This window comes from Mustela erminea, chromosome 10, assembly GCF_009829155.1.
Source record: "Mustela erminea isolate mMusErm1 chromosome 10, mMusErm1.Pri, whole genome shotgun sequence".
In the NCBI taxonomy this organism is placed as follows: Eukaryota; Metazoa; Chordata; class Mammalia; order Carnivora; family Mustelidae; genus Mustela; species Mustela erminea.
In genome coordinates this window covers 215,323-226,549 of record NC_045623.1, presented here as the reverse complement: position 1 = coordinate 226,549, position 11,227 = coordinate 215,323, and the positions used below count along the sequence as shown (strand labels likewise).

The following is an 11,227-nucleotide window of genomic DNA, read 5'->3' as shown; positions in this document are numbered from 1 at the left end:
AGATCACCTTTCCCTTTTATCCTGAAAAATCCCATTTTTGCTGGTAAAATATCTGACAGTTTCTATTTTTTTTTAGGTGAAGCAGTGGTTCTATTTGCCTGTTCCAGCTTTTAGAGGCCCCTCCTCTATGCTAAGCCCCAGCCCCAGCAGGGATAGTCGTCCTCACACAGCATCCTTCTGACCTCCTTCTCTGCCTCTTCCAGTTTTAAGACCCCCTTGTCTTTCCAGAGGTTGCCTGGAGAATGCAGGATCATCTCACCATCTCAAGGTTCTTAACATAAGCACCTCTGCAGTGTCCCACTTGCTCTGTGATAGAACATGCATACAGGTTCCTGGCATTAACATGGGTCCCTACTGCCCCCACCTCACTATGAATTTATGTGACAACTAAAGTTGGATGCCCCTCCACGCCCTTTCTTTTCGAATTACAACAGTCCCATAAAAGAAAAGCATTCTCTCAAGGCACAATCAAGACTATGGCAAATTAGGATCCTGGGGGCTCCTTCCATGACCATAGAATTGCCATGTACTTGTCTCCTGGGAGTATTTGTTTTGCTTTGCTTCCTAGACCTGACTTTTTTTGGTCCACAGGCTGACTTTGATGCAGAAATTTCATCCGAGGGGAAATGCTGGAGGGAGGGAAGGCAGCGGCAGAGCAGGGCATGGAACAGGCAAATAGAACAGGCAAATAGAATCAGCCTGGGATGTTGCTGGCAGGTGTCAGCCCAAGGCATGGCCCAGAAGTTTCTGACTTTGGGTTTCCCGCCCCCTCCCCCGGGGTGTCCAGGCCTGGGGGGTGCGTGGGGCACTGGCTAGGAGGCTGAGTTCCACAAGTGCAGCCAATGTACTCTGTCTCCTCAAAACAGGTTCTAAGTAAAGGGGGAGAGAGAGAGACACACACACAGAGAGAGAGAGAGAGAGAGAGAGAGAGAGAGATGGATCTGTGCTTCTCTGTCTGCTGGAAAGTCCTCCCTCACGTTCCTGTCAGGCTGGGACAGCCTTCCCTGTGATGAGTGCTCTGTGTGCATGCATGCATGTGTGCATGTGTGTGTTTGCCCCTGATGTCATGGGCGGAACGTGTCTAATGTCAAACAGGTGCCCTTGAGGGGCAGCTCTGGGCCAGAGAATTCCTGGGACAGAGGATGTAGCAGTGCTGTTTCTTCCATTGTATCAGAAAGACTCCTGTGGAAGGTGAGTATGCTTAGGACAGGACAGGGTGCCAAGGCTTTTGGGGGTCAGGTTGGCGAGTGAACATGTATGTGGGGTGGACAGCTGGTGAGGCTGGACTGGAGCAGAAGAGGAGGGAGTCATATTTACTTAGCAGGGAAAATGCCACTATCAAGTAGGTGGTTTTCCCAGGATGAGGCTTGACCATTGTACTACGGTCCTGCTGACTCTTGCGATATCCCCAAATGTGGTAAACTCAACTGCCTGACTTGTGATGGGGAGGACTGTCTTCGTGCTCTTTCCCTGGTAAATGACAGAATTCTCTTTTCTTTGTATTCTCACATGTTTTTCTCTGGTAAGATGCATTTTGGTCCTCCCAGTTACTTAAGGAATGCATGGTTTTTAGCCCTTTTAATTATATTGCTGCTTGATGAAATAATGTAAAATTTCCTTGGTAATTTAACCTAGATTACTTGTACAACTGGATCAGAATATATATACATTCCTCAACTGTCAAATGTCCTTTTAATTCTCATTCCAAATAAAATTTGGTCATGTTGATAAACAAACAAAGAAATCAAGAACCACAATAAAAGTGTGTTCCTCACCTTTAGGTGATGTTCCCTCGCACTTGTAACATGAAGGACACTGTGAAGGGCATTTCCCAACTACAATAGGTTTTTGCTAACACCCTCTTCCTGAGACCATGGGGTGTGTACTTTCTGGTTGCAAGGAATAAAATCCCCAGTTTGTTTCCTGGGAGGTGTGTTCCTGATGATTTGGCTTCAGGGAATTGCCATCAGCCTAGCTCTGCCATGGTGGCAGGAACCATTTTCACACGTGTGTGGTGTGGCACATTTCCTGAAAATAAACATATTTTTTCAAGGTAAGATTGCTCCCTGTAATTCCTCTGTTCTTATCCCTACTGTTTTCCTAACTATGGTAAATTGTACAAAAGAACTGAATTATCATAGATGGGGTTTGGGATTTAATAAGAGCTGTTGGGGAGCCTCTGTGGCTCAGTGGGTTAAGCCTCTGCCCTCAGCTCAGGTCCTTGGATGGAGCCCCACGTTGGGAGCCCCGCTCGGTGGGGAACCTGCTTCTCCCACTCCTTCTGCTGTTCTCCCTCCTTGTGTTCTTTCTCTCTGTCTCTGTCAAATAAATAAATAAAATCCTGAAAAAAAAAAAAAAACAACCAAGAGGTTTTGTCATCTTGAACTTCCAGGGAATTGATGACAAGGACTATAAAGGAGCTGGGCAATATGCCTCTGGGCTTTTCGAGTTGCAAATGGGCACGTGCAAAAGAATGATACATAATTTTGGAAGATACTTCAGCAACAAACTTGGCCATCACGGCCATGAAACCAATGATCACTCTGTACACAGATTATCTTGCTTTAACATTGGCCAATTGCAAGTATTTCAGGAAACATTAGAGACTTGGATAAGACCACATCCAACCAATATGGGATGACATAAAGGATTGTATTGCCTAATCAGTCCCCCCAAACCATAAATCGTCCACAGTATCAAGTTTTACTTGCATTTTCAAGCGTCAAATATTGAGGTATGATGAAAGCATCTGAGACCCCAGCAACACTAACTGCAGGAACCTGCTTCCCACAGGAGGACACGCTCTGGCCCACATGAAACCTATATGGTCCCTCAGTGATGTGTGAGCTCAGCACACAAAGTGGAGCTGTGTGGGGTGATGTCCCATGGCCATGCTTACATACCTCATGTGACCATTCCTAGGGAATGTGGTCATTTTAATCCGCAGATTCTAAGTTTGTTTCCTTAAATAGTTCTATACACATCAGATACACCCTTGTAAATCAGCAAGAATCCTATTTAACTTCCTTAGGAAAAGGTACGCAAAAAGGGAAAAGTTCCTCCCTTACCCTTCAAGGTCTCACAGCTAAACTAAGAAGTAAGTTTACCTGAGACATTGAATACGCATCAATAACCAATATTGAAATCGAGGCTGTTTCAGAAATAAAAGGGATGAAGGCAGACAGTTTTTATGCATTTTAGACAAGGAGAAATACATCTCTGAGGGCTGTTTGGGAGTTTAATTTGGAGGGAGTTCTAAGCAGAATTTAGAACCTCTGTTTTAAAGTCCCTGGTGAGAAGGATATCTTTCTATTTCTTAGCACAGGCAGTGCCTTTTATATATGGGAGGTTGGTTTCCTGCTCTCAGAAAGACAGAGGAGGATTTGAGTGTCCTTGTACCAGGTGCTTTTCAAGTAGCTTCAAGTCAAAATAATCAGTATGCCACAGTGGTCCATTTTGGGCAATCTGACCTTGGTGTCTATGGGTACCATGGTTTCTCTCAGCATTGCTCATTATTCAGTGCCTATTTCAGTAGAAAGCTAAACATATAATTGTCAGAAAAACAAATGGACACCCAGGTGGTTCAGTCGGTTCAGTGCCTAACACTTGACAGCTCAGGTCATGAGTTGAGGGGCATGGGAACCAGCCTCAGTTCTGCTTCCATTCTCTGTGTAGAGTCTGCTTGGGATTCACTATCCCTCTGCCCATGACTCCTGCTATAAATAAATATATATACGAAAGAAATAAAAAATAAACACTATGATCTTACCTGAAACTAATACAATGCTGTATGTTATGTGTAATGGAATTTTTAAAGAATTATTTGCAGGGATTCCTGGGTGACTAGTTTGTTGAAGTGTCAGTCTAGGGCTCAAGTCAGGGTACCAGGGTCCTGGGATAAGCCCCAAGTAGAGTTCCCTGTTGGTGGTGAGTCTGATCCTCCCTCTCACTCACCCTTCCTCCAAAACTACTCTTGCGTGAGAGAGAAGCGTGAATGAGAGAGGAAGCAGCCCGCTTCCCGAGGGGCGAGCACATGGGCTGAGAGTCCTGCCTCTGCCTCCTTAGTGTCTGGCATTGTAGGCGGGAAAGCAGACTGCTAATGCAGAGTGTAAGTGAAGGCCTGAGGTAAAGTCCCTTTGCGTCCCTGTGAGAAAGAAGTCAGTGTGGGATGCCAACATCGTCCCCGCACACTTTGCTCCAAGAGGAAGGATGCCTTCTCAAACCTGAACCTGCACAATGTGAGACAGAACCAGAGACTTACCTCCCAGAAGCAAGCCTGAAGCCCAGCTGCCTTTTGCGGGCAGGCCTCCGTGGCGAAGACAGAAAGAGTGGCATGCGCCAGTTAGTGCACAAGCCTGAGGAAGCTTCCCCGCCCTCGGATTGGAGAACAGCCGTGATGGAGTCCATTACCTGGGTCACAAAGAAACCCCTCACAGGGGCATCGAACAGGCTCTTCCTGCTACCCTGAACGTGGGAACCACAGCAGAATACACACAGAAGGACTGCAAGTGTGGGAGTACTTCTGACCTCAGCCCCTTTTCTCTCAGCATGACTGTTGCCTTCGGTGGACCCCACTGGAGCAAGCCTTAGGAAAGCACTGTGCTGCATACCAGTCATGCAGAGAGGAAAGGATGGCAACTCCCTCCTTGGGGCACACATTCTTGGAAGCGTCCTGAGCTGGGAGGCCTACCTGAAACATGGGGGGAGACAGTGTTGGGTTGCGGGGAGGTGGCGGAGCACAAGCAAATGCCACAGGAGTACGTAAAGATGCCCAAGTTGTCCCACATGCCACACATTTCCGTGAAGAGAGAAGCAGTCGTGACACCCAGAAGCACAGAGCAAGGTACCAGCACCTCAGTAGCACACGAGCTTCACAGATGAGGTCCAATCAGATCCAGTTTCCCCAAAGCCAGAAAGCCTTCTCTCAGCTGTTGGTTATCTTCCACACACCCCAAGGCCTTTGGCCTCCACCCCAAGTACTGGTGGGTGCCACCAGCACCTCTGGAGTGACAGCGTGGTTCAGCAAGACAGAGTCATTTCGCTCCGGGGCCTGGAAGCCGAATGAGCCAGCGGGGCCCTGAATTCAGAGCAATTCCGCTCCCCGGGAAAATCATCCTCCATGAACAGAGTCCTCGAAGAAAGAAGCGTGGATGAGTGAGGAAGTGGCTCGCTTCCTGAGTAGCGAGCGCCCGGGCCGAGGGTACGGTCTCTGCCACCTTAGTGACTGACGTCGATCCCGGGGAAGTGGTCCTCTAAGTCCGAGTGTGTGTGAACGCCTGACGTAAAGTCCCTCTGCGTCCGTGTGAGAAAGCAATGTGGGATGCCAACACCGTCCCCTCACACGTGGCGCCAAGGAGCAGGATGCCTTCTCAAACCTGAGTCTGCACGATGCAAGAGAGAACCAGAGCCTTCCTCCAAGAAACAAGCCTGAAGCCGAGCGTTCTTTCGCGTGCAGGCCTCCCTGGCAAAGAGAAAAAGAGTCGTGTCTGCGAGTTGGTTAGAAAGCCTGGGGAAGGTTTGTGACCCTCGGATCGCAGGACATCGGTGAAGGCGCCCGTTCCCTCGGCCTCACGGACGACCCTCAGCGGGGCGACGAATCGGCTCTTGCTGCTACCGTACCCACAGCAGAACGCACCCTGCAGGTCTGGGAGCGCGGTAGTATTTCCAACAGCAGCCCCGTTTCTCTCAGCCTACCCGTCTCTGTGAGTGGGCCCCACTGGAGCAAGCGTTAGAAAAGCCTGAGCTGCATAATGGTCTCAAGGAGAGGACAGGACGCTACGCCCTCCTTGGGGCACACATTCTTGGAGGTGACCTGAGCAGGGAAACCTGCCCGAAACAGGGGAGATGGCAGGGTAAGGCGGGATGGTGGGGCGGACGCGCAAAGCAAGTGCCACGGGAGTACTTGGAGACTACAAGGTTGCCCCGCACACCACACTCAGTCCCATGATGAGAGAAGCAATCGTGATACTCAGAAGTACACAGCAAGGCTGCAACGCCTCAGCTCCATGAACGAGCTTCACAGAGGACGCCCAATCAGCTCCGGTTTCGCGTAAAGCAAGAAATGCGGCTCTCTTCTTTCCGCGGCTGGCGATCGTCCACACATCCTAGGTGACGTGTCTGTGCCGCCAGCACCTCTGGTGGGACAGCGTGTTTCAGGGTGACAGAGTCGTTTCGCATAGGGCCCGGGAAGCCGAACGAGCCAGCGGGGCCCTGAATTCAGAGCAATACCGTTCTCAGGGAAAAGCGTCCTCCCTGAAGAGTCCGCGAAGAGAGAAGCGTGGATGAGAGAGGAAGTGGCCTGCTTCCTGAGGGGCGGGCGCCTAGGCTGAGGGTTCGGTCTCTGACGCCTTAGGCCTGAAGTCGAACACGCGGAAGCGGTCTCTTAACTCAGAGAATGTGTGAACGCCTGAAACAAAGTCCCTCTGCACCCATGTGAGAAAGAAGTCATTGTGGGATGCCAGCACCTTCCCCCCGCACGCAAGCGCCAGGGGGAAGGATGCCATTTCAAACCTGAGCCTGCACAACCGAGAGAGAACCAGAGCCTCCCCTCCAAGAAACAAGCCTGAAGCTGAGCTGCCTTTCTCGTGCAGGCCTCCTTGGCAAAGAGGGAAAGAGTAGTGCCCGCGAGTTTGTGTGGAAGCCTGGGGAAGCTTGCCGGCCCTCTGGTCGGAGGACATCCGTGATGGCGCCCATTCCTTCTGCCTCACAGAAGACCCTCACAGGGGCGTCAAACAGGCTCTTGCTTCTACTGTGACTGCAGGACACACTCACAGCGCGGGAGTACTGACAGCAGCCCCCTTTCTCTCAGCCTGACTGTCCCTACCGTGGGCTGCATAAGAGTAAGCATTAGGAAAGCACCCTGCTGCAATAGCCATCTCACAGAGAGGACAGGACGGTGACGCCCTCCTTGGGGCACACATTCTTGGAGGCACTCTGAGGAGGGAGGCCTAAGCGAAACAGAGGGGGTGGCAGGTTTGGGTGGCACAGAGGGGTGGAAGGGCAAGAACGTGCCACGGGAGTACTTCGAGATGATAACGTTTCCCTGCATGCCACACTCAGTCCTGGGACGAGAGAAGCAGTCATGACACACACAAGCACAGAGAGAGGACAACTCCTCAGCTCCATGGACAAGCTACATGGAGGTGGTTCTTTCAGCTTAGTTTTCCCCTAATGCCAGAAAGCCTACTCTTACACGCTAGTGAACAGATACACACTCTGAGGGATATGACTTCCCATCCAGTGAACTGTGGATGCCTCCAGCACCTCTGGTGGGACAACGTGTTTCAGGGAGACAGAGTCGTTTCACATAGGGGCCGGTATGCTGAACGAGCCAGCGGGGCCCTGAATTCAGAGCAATACTGTGCTCCGGGAAAACTGTCGTACCTGAACAGAGTCCGCAAAGAGAGAAGCGTGGATGAGTGAGGAAGTGGCATGCTTCCTGAGGGGCGAGCACGTGGGCTGAGGGTCCTGCCTCTGCCTCCTTAGTGCATGGCATTGTAGGCGGGAAAGTGGTCTGCTAAGGCAGTGTATGTGAAGGCCTGAGGTAAAGTCCCTTTGCGTCCCTGTGAGAAAGAAGTCAGTGTGGGATGCCAACACCGTCCCCGCAGACTTTGCTCCAAAAGGAAGGCTGCCTTCTCAAACCTGAGCCTGCACAAAGTGAGAGAGAAACAGAGCCTTACCTCCCAGAAACAAGCCTGAAGCCGAGCTGTCTGTCGCGTGCAGGCCTCTGTGGCGAGGAGAGATAGTGTCTTGCCCTCCAGTTTGTGCATAAGCCTGAAGAAGCTCCCTGTCCCACAGGTCGGAGGACATCCATGAAGACACCTGTTTCCTTGGCCTTACAGGAAACCCTCACAGGGGTGTCTAACAGGCTCTTGCTACTAACGTGACTGGGACCCAGAACACAATACACATTGCAGGATTATGAGTGCAGGAGTACTCTGAGAGCAGACCTGATTCTCACACCCTGACTGTCCCGAGGCAGGGCCCCACTGGAGCAACCCTTAAGAAAGCACTGTGCTGCATACCCTTCTCACGGAGAGAACAGGATCGCGATGCACTCCTTGTGGCACACATTCTTTTAGGCGCCTACGCTGGGAGGTCTGCCTGAAACACGGGTGGTGACAGGGTTGGGTTAGGGGGAGGTGGCAAAGCACAAAGCAAGTGCCACGGGAGTTCATTAAGACAACAGGTTTGCTCTGCACTCTACACGCAGTCCAGTGAAGAGAGAGCAATCCTGACACCCAGAAGTACAGAGCAAGGCTGCAACACCTCTCTGCTCCATGAACAAGCTTCACAGAGGAGGCCCAGTCAGCTCCGGTTTCACCTAAAGCCAGAAAGCCTTCTCTCAGCCGCTGGTGATCGTACACACACACTGAGGGCTTTGGTCTCCACTCCAGGGACATGTGAATGCCGCCAGCACCTCTGGTGTTTCAGGGAGGCAGAGTCATTTCACACAGTTGCAGAGAAGCTGAATGATCCAGCAGAGCCCTGAATTCAGAGCGACACCTTTCTCTGGGAAAAGTGTCTTCCCCAAACAGCGTCAGTAAATAGTGAAACTTGGATGAGAGAGGAATCAGCCTGATTCCTGTGGGGCGAGCGCACGGGCTTAGGGACCAGCCTGGGCCAACTCAGCGCCTGGCGTTGGACACAGGGAAGCTGTTTGCTACCTCAGAGTGTGTGTGTGAATGCCTGAGGTAAAGTCCCTCTGCCTCCCTGTGAGAAAGAAGTCAGTGTGGAATGCCAACAACTTCCCAAGCTTCAAATGAATGCTGTAGCCCTCCCCGGAGCTCTCAGGTAGAGACTTGGCAACTACCAACAAGAGTGCCCACCACCTTCCTCCTGAACCTGTCCTTCTGCCAATGTCTGTCTGCCTGAAGACAGAAGCATTTTGACCAGTTGGTGAGGAAGCAGGGGTAAGGGACTGTGCACGTCCCTCCGAGGCGTGTGTGGGCCTGGAAGGCAGCTTTCAGCAGACATCATGTTTCCAGAAGAGAGGACTCCATGGAGCAACAAGAGGAAAGCACTTGGTGCTTAAACTGGAGAAAGACGACACAGTGCAGAGATACCAGTTTTTGAGCAACATGTCCTCCTCTGATGCTATAAGCATATTCCCAAATTGGGGTGGGGGGCAGGAAAGTGCTATGTGCCCCACTTTGAAAAGCCAGTCTGGGTACAGTGCGACTCACGGTTGATCCACTCAAGATACAGGGTAGGGCTCAAGGAGACAAGATGGCGAAGAAGTAGGAGGTGCCCTTTCAACCTCTCCCCTAAAGTGAGCTGATTACCTACCAAAGAACTCTGATCACCCATGATATCTGCCTGAGATTATTATACACTTCTGGATCTCTACGTGGGCAGAAGATGCTAGTGGGCAGGTAAAGCAGAGTGGGAACATCGATTGGACTGATATCAAAAGACAAACAAGGGGGAGGGAACCACCAGAAGCGATCCATTGGAAAGCAATACCCCAATACAAAAGTGCCCTGTGATTGGGGACCAGCATTAACTTGGAGTCTGGTTGAAAGCACTCAAAAAGAGCAAAGTTTCATATGGGGAAACTGGGGGAATGGGACGGTTCAGAACAATGCCTTAGGCCTGCCTACCCAGGACAGCCACCACTGGTGCTGAGCCAGAGAGAGTGTAGTGAAGAAGCCAGGTCTTGGTCCCTGAGCCACTGCCTGTGAGGGTGAGGGAGCCTCTCCAGTCAGCAGAACCACAGCCTTTTACACTCTGTACGGGCACACATGTGCTGCATGACCAGAGACCGAGTCACGCCCTACACCCTCCCCTGAGAGAGACACGTGCAGGCACCAGCCAGCCAGTGCTCTGCAGGACCTGGAGAGTCTGAGCACTCCCAGGCCAGGCCGCATGAAAATCTCAGTGCACTATCTCTGCTTGGGTCCTCTCTGGTGGTCTGGACCTACCCAGACAGCTGGGGCTAGTATTTCTCGTGGTTTTGGGTACAAGCAGGAATTCCTGTCACCCCAGAGACCATGACTGGGAACGTTCTCTGCCAGAGGCAGAGGGGGAATTTATATGCTCTGGAGCACCCAGAGGGGAAGAAACTGAGGCTTCTCTCTGAGAGGGAGGTCTGGGTGCAGCTTGCTTTCCTCTAAACCTCCAAAACCCACCAAAAGCTGCCAAGGGAAGAGGAAACAAACAAACAAAAAGCCTGCAGAGAACAAAAGCCTGAAAAACCGGTTTCCTCAGAGCCCGGCCCCTTGATGGGGCAGGAGGACTTAACTCTAGTAACAGTCCATGAAAACCACACTGCAGGCCCCTACCCTAGAAAGCCAGCCAAAAAAAAAAAAAAAAAAAAAAAAAAAAGACAAGAGAACAACCACCACTACTTCATAGATAAAACATTTATGTTTAAATATTTCCCTCTATACTGTTTTTTTTTTCATTTTTTTAATATATAACTTTTTAACCTATTTACCATCACAGTAAGATATTCAGTACAGCAAATTTCATAGTAACCTTTTAATCTGAACTTTTTGATACATATACCTGTGTTTTTCTTTTGCTTTTCTACATTTTAATTCATTTTATTTTATTTTTTTCCTTTTTATATTCATATAGAGATAAGCTTCAAAGTAATGCCCTTTCCCCAATCAATGCTACCCCTATAGATAAACCAGTTTTAATCCCCCTTTATCTCAAGAAAGTTGAGTCCTTTAACAAAGATTTCAAGATACATCCAGGAAGAACCAAAATATCCTTCCTCGCCCACACTGAGAATTTATAACCACTCTCCCATCTTTTTCTTCTGTCAGTGTTTCTGTGTATTTGTTCTTGTCCTGGTAGTATATAAATCTTATACTTGAGTTTCTTTTTGACAAGGTTCTTTCATTTACTTATTTATTTATTGCCTTTTGTCATCTACTTTTGTCAGTGTTTTTGTTTGTCTGTTTTTGTTTGTATACTTCATAAATCTTACCCTGGGACCCATTTGGGCTGAGTCTTTTCTTTTATTATATCTTTCTCTTTTTTTCCTGTCTCTCTCTCTTTTTTTTTCTTTTTTCTTTCTTTTTGGTGGGGACTCTCGATTGCTCAGAAGCGTTTCAGGGTGCACCTTGCCTGCACTGCAGTTGATACTTTCAGCTACACATCCGTTCAACCATTTCTCACCAAACTGACTAGGAGGAATGCCCAACAGAAGAAAAATTCAGAGACTGGGCCCTCTCCATCAGACCTACTGGATATGGACATAGACAGTATGTAGGAA

General features: G+C 49.7%; 1 non-coding gene across 1 annotated transcript; it reads left to right on the top strand.

Annotated features, from left to right (window-relative positions):
- Nucleotides 1-1,309: 1,309 nt before the first annotated feature.
- Nucleotides 1,310-1,472, top strand: LOC116568423. The gene has a single exon (XR_004276628.1). It is a non-coding gene; the product is annotated as a U1 spliceosomal RNA (small nuclear RNA).
- Nucleotides 1,473-11,227: the final 9,755 nt, after the last annotated feature.